Source organism: Triticum dicoccoides, chromosome 2A, assembly GCF_002162155.2.
Source record: "Triticum dicoccoides isolate Atlit2015 ecotype Zavitan chromosome 2A, WEW_v2.0, whole genome shotgun sequence".
Classification (NCBI taxonomy): Eukaryota; Viridiplantae; Streptophyta; class Magnoliopsida; order Poales; family Poaceae; genus Triticum; species Triticum dicoccoides.
Genome location: NC_041382.1, coordinates 393,585,463 through 393,595,918, shown reverse-complemented (window position 1 = coordinate 393,595,918; position 10,456 = coordinate 393,585,463).

Below are 10,456 nucleotides of genomic sequence, written 5' to 3'. Positions count from 1 at the left end.
CTCTGTCTCTCACACACACACAAACTAAGACTCCATCTCTATCTCTCTCTCTCTCACACACACACACACACACACACACACACACACTAAGACTCCATCTCTCACACACATGCTCTAGGCGGAGCATTTGTTCCTACCACCCTTCATCCAACCTTACCCGTATGATAAACAATCACCTTTATTTACTTGCATAACATGGACAAATTGCACTTTACTTTAGTAGTCAGCAAACTTATCATCTGTACCCTTATAAAAAACGAGTTGCGGATGATGGTGTGCCTGCCATCTTGTAATACAGACCGTATGATCTATATCTGATGGACAGAAAGCAAACTATGATAATTTTACAAAAGATACCCGCACCTCTCTCCACATCATTATCTCCCACAACCTCATTGCTCAGCAATTAAAAAAGGAATAAGTCTCCGGAACAATCTAGCATGCATGGTGGCCGCTGCCGCCTACTGGCGCTGTTCATCCCCATGCCTCCGCCCATTCCGACCACCAGTCAACACCACACTCCACTCCTCCTCGCCTTATCTCTCATCTTTCATTTTTTCGATGACATTCTCGAGATACTAGTTTTCCGATAAAATTCTCGAGATATCATCAGTTTTTACACATGGGATTACTCCTGCATGGGTCAATCACAACATGTGTTTTGTAAAAAATGCATATTGATGTTCCGTGCAATGCACGAGAATCTTGCTTGTAATTATATAATGCAAGTCATGAGCAGGAAGTGACATTTTTTTGACACAACCACGTTAAGATGGCCACGTAAATCACTAGCTAAAGTAAATACCATTATACTTATATCCCAATGCAAAAGGTTGAGTACATGCCCGAAGAGTAGAGTCGCACACACCACTCTGTCTCTCAGAATCTCTCTCACACACAAACCAGTTACGTGACACCTACTTAAGTAGACACGTATGTTACAATTTGTCCACCCACGGGTACACGTGATGCTGCGCATTTATTTAAGCCGGAAGGCGAACCCAAACAGCAGCTGCATTCATTCCCCTCCCGCCGCCTCTTCTCTTGTCGCCGTCGCCCGGTAGCCATGGCCCGGCCGAAGATAACAACATACGCCATACTCCCGCCGGAGCGGCGCTTTAATATGGAAATTTTAGTGGTCATGCATGCATCTTTTTGTCCTATGTAAGGGTTGACCGGTCGCTTCTTGCGGACGTGCGCGGGAGGTGGAAGAGGAAGGAGAAGGGAAGCGGGCTGTGGAGTAACGTTTTCTACCACAATTTCTTAGGAAACTGAGTGCAATAATTGAGTAGTTTTGCAAGCTACTAGTACTACACCTGAAACGGTTCAAAACCTATACTCCCTTGCCAGCGCGCGCTTCTCGCGTGAAACGGTCAGCGTCGCCCTGGAGCGTAAGTGCCGCATTAATGCCCGGCCAGAGCGGAGGCGATCTCTCACTGGCGCTGGCTTTGAAGTGGCGCGACGGACGAGAGAGCGCCGCTTCCCAATGCACGTGACTGCTCCTCGTCGAGACTGGCCATAGGCCCTGTTTGGATCCATGGGTTAGAGTTAGTTTGAGCTAGTTGGGGCTCAAATAGCCCTAAAGTATCCAAGCATGAGGGTTTAAATTGGAGCAAGTTGAACCGAACCCACCAAAAAAGACTATCCCACCCAAGAGGTGTTAACTAGAGATAGTTCTCATTGGGACCACTGAAAAAACACTTTTCTCTCTCCATCAAGTGCATTTATTGTCAATCTAACCCTGTCACCCAAACACCTCTTTGGCTACAGTTAGTTCAGGGTTAGTCATGAGTTAGTCTAACCTCTAGCTAAGTTAGAGTATCAAACAGGAGCAGTATAGGACATGCAAGTTGCTCAAAGCATACAGTCAAATTCGTACGTGAAAGGATTTGTTTTCTAGTTGAAAACGGAACGTGAAAGGAATTTTTTTTAGGATGCTCTTGGCATGTCGCTAACATGTGATGAGTTAACCGACCTCAATAGACGGCAAAAACGCCGGCCTGCCGCACTTTGATAGAGACGAGGAGGGAGAAGCGATATAGGTTGCTGGATTACTAGACATAGGTGTCGCACGGAAGCCAAGAAATATGGTGATAGCGTGGGTTAGCCATGTACAAGTATGATGTAACTACACTGGGCTGCCGTGTTTTGTACTCTTCCAGTCCACTGTGGAGATGATTGGTTGATTTTATATCGCTGAATAATATTAAATATTATGAGTGCAGATGCTCCACCACGAGGTTCCTTGCTCCTTCTCGGTCATCAGAAATCTATGTACTTCCACTATATTTTTTTAAAGCTTTGTTCATCCTTTTGCCAACACGCGAAACATCTAGCATCAAGGTGCACGTGTTATGCAAGGATCGTTCCATCTATATGAAGAACACGTAGGACTGGAACTACGAGACGGACATGTACCCAGGAGTGGACGTACGAACCTGAGTAATGTAGCGCAGTAAGTGAAGTAGAAAGGCACAAATGGTATGAACATGCGTGGCATATAGGGTGTGTTTGGTTGCGTTCTCATCTCAGCATAGTTGTTCCCTCTTCATGCATGCTCAACTCAACACCCCTCTTCATGCATGATCTCTTCATGCATGCTTCTAGTGTATTTGTGCTAAACTAGTGTGGACTCATGCACCCTCCATACACTCTACCAAACACCCAAAAGTAGGTCGAGAAGGGAACTCTTGGGCGGCATTTGTCTCTTACTATGTACTACCACTAAATGTTGTACGTGGAATGCACGATGATGTTATGGAGTACGTGCCTAAGTACTCTACTACTACTATATTAGTTGGAGGCACATATTAACTTTTATATTTGTTTACATGTATGCCCCGAGACCTTCCAACTAGACGTGTCTTTCTCTCCAGGTTGCACTTTGTATCATTCATACCACTAAGTACTACTACGTGTGGTCTCCGACCCAGAAGTGCAAGAAGTGGAGACGCTCTACCATGCTATTTTTTTACGCTGGTCTCTACCACGATGTTCATGTCCCACTCCTTTCACTGACATGTGGGACATCCAGCACGTGCCGTGTTTGGCACCCTTCGTCGTAAGAGTTGAAACGCTAGCATTCATCAAAAACAAAGAATAATTATAAATCAGCAGTGATACTATTCTTTTTGAGAACCAATCAACAGTGATACTATACCACGCGGTTTCCTTACTCCTCGATATCGGAAATAATACTTCCGTTCGCCAACATGTGGGACGTCGACCATCCTCGTCCACTTGTCATGTGCGCAGAACTCCAAAGGAGAGTCACCTAGATCATCGCGCCGCAGTAACAATGACTAATGATCCGTCAAATCATAGGCCCACTTCCCACTTTGAAGTTGCTCGGACAAAGGAACCATCATGAATTCGCTAAATTCTGCTTCTTGAAGAAAACTACTGTACCAGCAGTACTGCTAGCTATAGTAGTTACTCCAACAGAGGCCTCCTTTCGTTCATAGGATAGGAATTTCATAGGAATATGAAAATCATAGGAAGTGAGATGACATGCATCTCAATTCCTATAGAGAAAGAGATGCCATTTGAGGCATAGGATAGGAATTTTTCCATTTAGTCTAGGCTAATGTACTGGTAATTTGCTCTAAAAACTATAGTAGTAACTAGTAGTACTGGTACATGCTCGTACTCAGACACAGACACACACACTAACTACTAATACTACTACTTCTCACATGCTGGCCAGACACCGTCATTCTACTTCCGGGCTTTGTCGGCGACACCCCACCGTGCTTGGATCTCCGCCGACCTCTCCGCAGCAGCGCGTGCGTCCTATTTTTCTTGCGGCGGCGGGCCTCTCTTTTCTTGAGTGCTTTCTGACTTTTCTGCTCCCTCTGTGTGGCTTTGGCCGCCTCTTGCTCTACCGCCCATTCTGCCTTGGCATCTTCAAATTCCTCCAACATAGTTGTGAGGTCGCGAGTGGCGATGAACTTGGCACTGCGGGATGCCATCGCTTCCCTACCATTTTGTGTGCGGTCGTGGGCGGCAAGGAACTCGGTGCGGCGGGATGCCATCGCTGCCTTATCGGTTAGTGTGCAGCGCGGAGGCATGAACGACGCTAGGTGAGAGCTCTGGGGTGGAGTGGCCGGACAACCTCATAGTACATTGGTTTGTCAAGAGCTCAAGGACAGAAGATGATGGAAATTTGGATTCCCCTTCAATCCTGGTCATTTATTACCGAGTAAAATGCATTGGCGGTCATCGAACTTGTCTTGATAGCTCACTTTGATCATTGTATACAAGATATGGTGATTATACGGTCACTGGCTGAATGTATAGCTCCGTATTTGTCTGGTTGACCAGTCAAACAGTCCGCATGCGCCTCATTAGCTCGTGTTCTTTATCTATCTATGCAGGCCTACGTGTCAATGGAGAAAGAAATACTGTAAAAACCAAAATTATGCGTATGTGGGGAATCAAACCACGGACTCGTCACTGCAATGCACCCTCGTGAGCCAAATGAAAATGAAATACTTCGTGTCAGACACTCATGCTCATGCTGTCAAAGCATGCTAATGCATGCACGTCGCCCTCTAAATCAAAGTCCTGCTCATGGCGCAACGCAAACAGCGAGCCCATCACCTGCGCGCCCCGGCGGTGCCTGACATTACTGTTTAGACGTTTGATGGAGGCCAACGCGAACGCCGAGCATGTATTCACCTGGCTCAACACCAACGCTCATACTTGGAGCGCCTTGCTCATGTATATCGTCCATCACAACGACAATCTATAAAACAGCCTAGCTAGAGAGGGTACTATGGTAGTATGGTACGGAGTATGTACTATCGTGAGCGATCGATCTTAGTGCCACTGCACACCGAAACACCTTCCATCACTAGCGCGCGCTTCCCGCCTGAAACGGTCACCGTCTCTCTAGAATGTCAATGCCGCATTCACCGGACTTAACCGTAGGTGCAATTGGTGTGTCACTAACATGCGGGCCAGATGCCCGTTGGGCCCACATGTCAGTAACCCAACGCGTCTGCAGTTAAGTCACTGAAGCAGCGTCCGCATTCATGCCCGATGAACCTACTCCGGCCAGTTGTCCATCCGTCTACCATGGCTCATTGCCATTCGCCCGCTATATTAACTTGAGCCCCAGCTCCCAGCCATAGCCAAGGACCCACACTTATTCTCCTCCGGTCCCTTCCTTCTGTCGGCACCACTCCAACCATGGCCTCCTGGCGCTCCGAAGCTCTCTTGGACGTACTGTCGTAGGAGCAAACGAGGGAAATCGGCGGCTCCGCTCCGGGCACGCTCCAAAGCTCTCTTCGACGTACTGTCGCACGAGCAAACGAAGGAGATCGCCGACACCCCCCGGCCTCCCTCCGCCGCCACGACCACGAAGCCGGCGTGCGTGTGCGGGCGCAACCGGCAGCGAGGAAGAATATTACACGGTAGGTCGCCGCCGCTCTGGTCCCAGGAAGGCCACGAGTACTCCACTTAGTCGACACCAAGCTTGGTGGGGTAAACATCGGCGGCTGATTAGCCACTTGATGGCGACATGGAGGCGGAAATCTTTAGAACCTTGTGCTCCAGAGGAGGAGGTTATCGAGGCGGATGAGGAGGAGGCAAAGGCAATGGCCGGCTTTCTTGGGTTCATGGCCGGACATGGTGGTCGGGCACCGGCGATCGTTTAGATTAGGTTTACAGTAGGTTTTAGTACGGTTTGTGCGAAATATGTAATGAATTTTGTCCAGTTTGTAGGAAAAGTTTTCGAAATGTAATGAATTTCATCTGGTTTATTTGAAATTTGCTTTGTTTGCACGAATTTCGTCCGGTTAGTTCATATAGTTATCGAAAGGTATGCGGGCAGCATCGGATGGCATCTATCAGTGTCCTCGGATAGATGCCGGTGTAAATTTGTGGGCCAGCGCTGGAGATGCCCTAATGAACATGCTATAATCGCTAATAGTCCTCTATTATTTGGCAGGGAACAGTTATCCCTCGATCAAAATCAGATCCGCGGTGTTTAGCACTCCTCCTGCATAAGTGTAAACTCTTGCTTACATAAAAATGGAGCAAGTGGACAGCACTGTAGCATTCCATATCACTCGAAGCCTGCCTAACTAGTGGGAAAGCACCGCCCTCATCATTTTGTTCTGGATTTCTATCGATCGATCGCGTGAAAATGTTACGCTTCGCAAGTTCTAAAGGAAAAGGCGGCACACTTACGACTCGTACGCGTCGCACCCCGACAGTCCGGCTCACACGCCGCTCACCAGAGGGGACACGTGTTGGCTTGCAATTTCACTGTCATCTGGGACCGTAATTGAATAAACCGTCGATAGCCGAAATCTAATCGCTCGGCGGGCGTCGACTGAGAAGAGAGAAACGGGGGAGGGAGAAGAGATCGCCCGCCAGCCGTGCACAGACTCCTGGTGATAATGTGAGGTGGGCCATGCTGGAGTCCGGGCCGCTTCCGGAGCCCGCTCTCACCACCCTGGCCCCTCAAGACGCCAGCTGCCCGCCGCATGCATGCATAGCAAGTAGTACTCCTTATGTGGAGGAGAGAGAGGCATTGACAAAGTCAAGGAGTGGGCTCTGCAAGAGCCCATCTCTACACGTGCTCCTAGGTATAAAAAATAATTCTAAAAAGGCATAAAAACAATTGTGTCTAAAAAAAGAAAGGTAAAAAACATTTGAGAGGAAATAGATAGAGAGAAAGTGAGAAAAAGTTGTAACCTGAGCATTACATAAGGAGGGAGTGGTGCACATGCCAAGTTCAATGGGCTGTCGTGTTTCACACTCCTCCGTCGTAATAGTGGAGACAATAGCTTTCATCAAAAATAAACAATGAATCTCATTGCTCGTCTTCTATATTAGAAAGAATACTTTCATTCGCCAACATGTGGGACGTCGACCATCCTGGTCCAACTGCCATGCACAAAATTATCCTGGTCTACCCCGATCGTATCGCAGGCCCAACCTTTCCCACTATAAGTTGTTCGGACGAAGGAACCATCATGACTTCGTTGAATTCCGCTTCTTCAAGAAAACTTACTGTACCCACAATACTGCTACCTCACGCGAAGACTAGACGTCACTATACCACGTCATATCACTGAAACCCACTAGGCCAAACTAGCCCGCCTAGGTCATCTATTTTCGAACGGAGGGAGTACGTCTCTGCACTGCTATGATTTTGTGTTGCACATTCTCTGGACTTTTGCTACGATTTTCCTACCCTATGAATCAAATGAGTCTTGAATGTATCCGTGTCGACTTTTTTCTTATCGATCGCTAAGCCTACAATTTTAGGAGCTAGGGCTATTGGTCGATCAATGAGGGATAAGTATAAGCGTACCACGAGCTCATCAGCCCCAACGTTTCTCTTCGGTGAGTGTTTTGCAAGTACTATAGCTCGCACAGTAGCTAGCCTACTAACACCAAGAATCATCAAACAAGCCCTGCTGATATGATAAATAGTTCAAACTTACATCTAAGCATGCCATATATTACATCAAAAGCTGGTGAGGATACATCTGTTTCCATAACTCGGAGAGGGTTCACATGATTCATCGCATGATTCGCTATCAAACAAAAGTAGCAAGTACCGCCCACACAAGACGGTGAACTAGCCCTAAGATGGTTTAATAACACGCATCATTCTGGTAATTAAACACGGGGCAATGCGAACTACCCTGAAGGATTAGCGCGACCAACTATTTCTTGTCATTGATCACTCGGGCAATGACCACAGCATGGACAGCGGCATGGGAATCGATTTCTGGGGCGATGTCCGCAGGACTAACCGCGACATCGGAATCGATCTCTAGGGCGATGTCCACAGGATGGACAACGGCACTGGAATCGATCTCCGGGGCGATGCCAACAGGACAGGCAGCGACATCGGAATCATCAAGGACGTCCACCGGCACCTGCACAACCCTAACATATTAGCAAGCATGTTGCAAATAATCAAAAACCACAACTATGGTAATAAGCCATTATTTTTTACCTTGTGCAGCTTAACGAGGGATCTCATCCCTCCGGGGGCCATCTCCTCGTCCTTGATGGGGGCCATCACCTTGCGAGGGGAATACTGCTTCTCAACGGCGACTATCTCCTCAAACTCGGCCTTGAACCTTGCATAGGTGTCCATCAAAGTTCCTGGGGTAGACACGGTGGGGCCCTTGCTGTTCTTCCAACTTTCTTTGAGGAGTTCGTCTGCCAACATCATCAACTCTTTGGCCAGTGCTTGTTTCTTGGAGTTCATCGTCTCCATGGGTTGGCCCGCCAACATGGTCAACTCGTTGGTCGGTGCTCGCTTCCTGGAGATCGCTGTCTCCAGTGGGTTGTCTGCCGACAACTCTTTGCCTAGTGCTCCAGGATCCATAAATGAACTAACAAACAAAAAGCAATCGAAAGGAAACTACAATCACAATGAAAACGGGAAAAGAATAGGATGTGAGAATCGGTCGGTGCTTCGCAAAAAGAAGATTCTTGGAATGAAAATATAGCAGCATAACTGATTCGCCCACCTTTCCTTCGTCGGTACAGAAGAAAAATGGCAGAAGTGAGTAGCCTGGAGTGAGGTTTTCTTCAAGAAAGGGAAGAAAGGGCTTGAACGAGCGTTCCAGTGAAAAGATGGTTTCTTCGTCCAGTCCAACTTGGAGGCCACCTTACCGCTGCTGGTAAAGGTGTGGGTTTTGTGATATGACGGGTCATGACAGCCACACCGAGGTGATAGGTGAGTCTCTACAGTAGCACCTCATTGTGATTTGGTGGATGGCACGCGGGCCCGGATGCTTTGAAATGTCCCGCATATAGATAGAGCGGCTAGTCATATAGGAGTGCTCAATATTGTGCACCGCGACCAAGGCGGAGAGGAAAGCGAGGGAACTACGTAATTAATGCATGAGTTTAATTAGGGTAGTTTAGTAAAGTACGAGATACATTCCTCCAATCGCAAAATGCCTTGGTTCATGAGATTTGAGATTTGAGCCCTATAAACTGGAAGGGAGGGAGTACTGCACACGGTGTAGTCTATTCACTTGTTGAAATCTCTAGAAAGGCAAATACTCCTTTCCGGTTTACAGGGCTATACTACTCCCTCCGTCTCGGTGTGTAAGTCGTCTTACGAAAACCAAATAGTCCCAAAACACTTAGGCGCGATGCATTAACTTCTACCTTGTTTCTCGTTTCTTGACATATCAACCAATAAGAGATGAGAGATGTGCATGCTTTTACTGACTTGTAATGGCTAATTCATTGCATGCAATGCTATTAATTAGCAAATAAACATTGGTCACCCCAGGAGGAAAACGGTGCTAAACGCGTGGACCTATGCAGAATGAGTATCAACCAATGGATGATGGATTTTAATTGTTAAACAATAGCAATTTTGTCTCATGCAAGAGCCTAGCTAGTATGTGCATGCTCCAAGGCACCGCCCCACGCGAGAGTTCGCAACTGCCACGTTCGGGTTACGCTTGGCTCTTCGCCTCTTCGAGAAGATGAACAATGATGTTACTCCTACTTTTGCAGTATTGAAATCCATTGCCGCATGTCCGTCCACCTCGTGCGGGAGGGATAGCGTGTAGCGAAAGCTTCTACTTACTCCTCTTGCCTTTGCATCTATGACAGGTGGGCCCAACAGGTGGTTGGCCCTCCTGTCATGCAGCCAAAGGCAGGTGCAGTTAAGGCACCGGAGCTCAGTCCGCAAGGGAGAGGGAGTTGTAGTAATCAAATTTCTCGGTCTTGTATGAGTTGACGCGACACATCAAAGCACTGCACTCGATATAAGTCTTTTTACACATTTCAAATGGACTACTTCGTATGTAGACATATTCTGCTTCGTATGTAGTCACTTGTTGCAATCTCTAAAAAGACTTATATTTGGAAAAGGAGGGAGTACAACGCATGCATGCATGCCATGACTTTCCTTTTGATACTTGCATGTGTTGATTTGATGCACCTTGCCAAATTTTGACTATAAATTTAACTAACCAAATTTTCATGCATGTCACAAAAAATTACGGGGCTGTTTGGATTGTGACTATGTTTGTCTTATGTTGCCACATTATTTTTCCCACACTTGCCACACATGCGTAACCTGAGTTGCTCAAATTGTTAGACACACTTTGGCTTGCCTGAGGGAATCTTGTCACATTTTTTGTGTCTATGACATGTGGGGTTCACTAGTAATAAAAAAAATTCTTGTCTTAGGTGTGGCTAATAAAAAAGACTTATATTTAGGAATGGAGGGAGTAGAAAATATAAATAATAATGCATGTTGGGGCAACCCACGTTTCCGCTAATTTTAGCCGTGGGCTTGTTCACAATTTTTACGAGGGGGTGGTTGTTCATTTAATGGAGGGACTTGTAGTACCAGACTTGAACGATACAAAGTGCGACCTGGCACACCGTGACACCACTTGGAACAAGCGGGTAGCTATCTCAAAAAACAATAAACAACTAAAAAAACCATGAC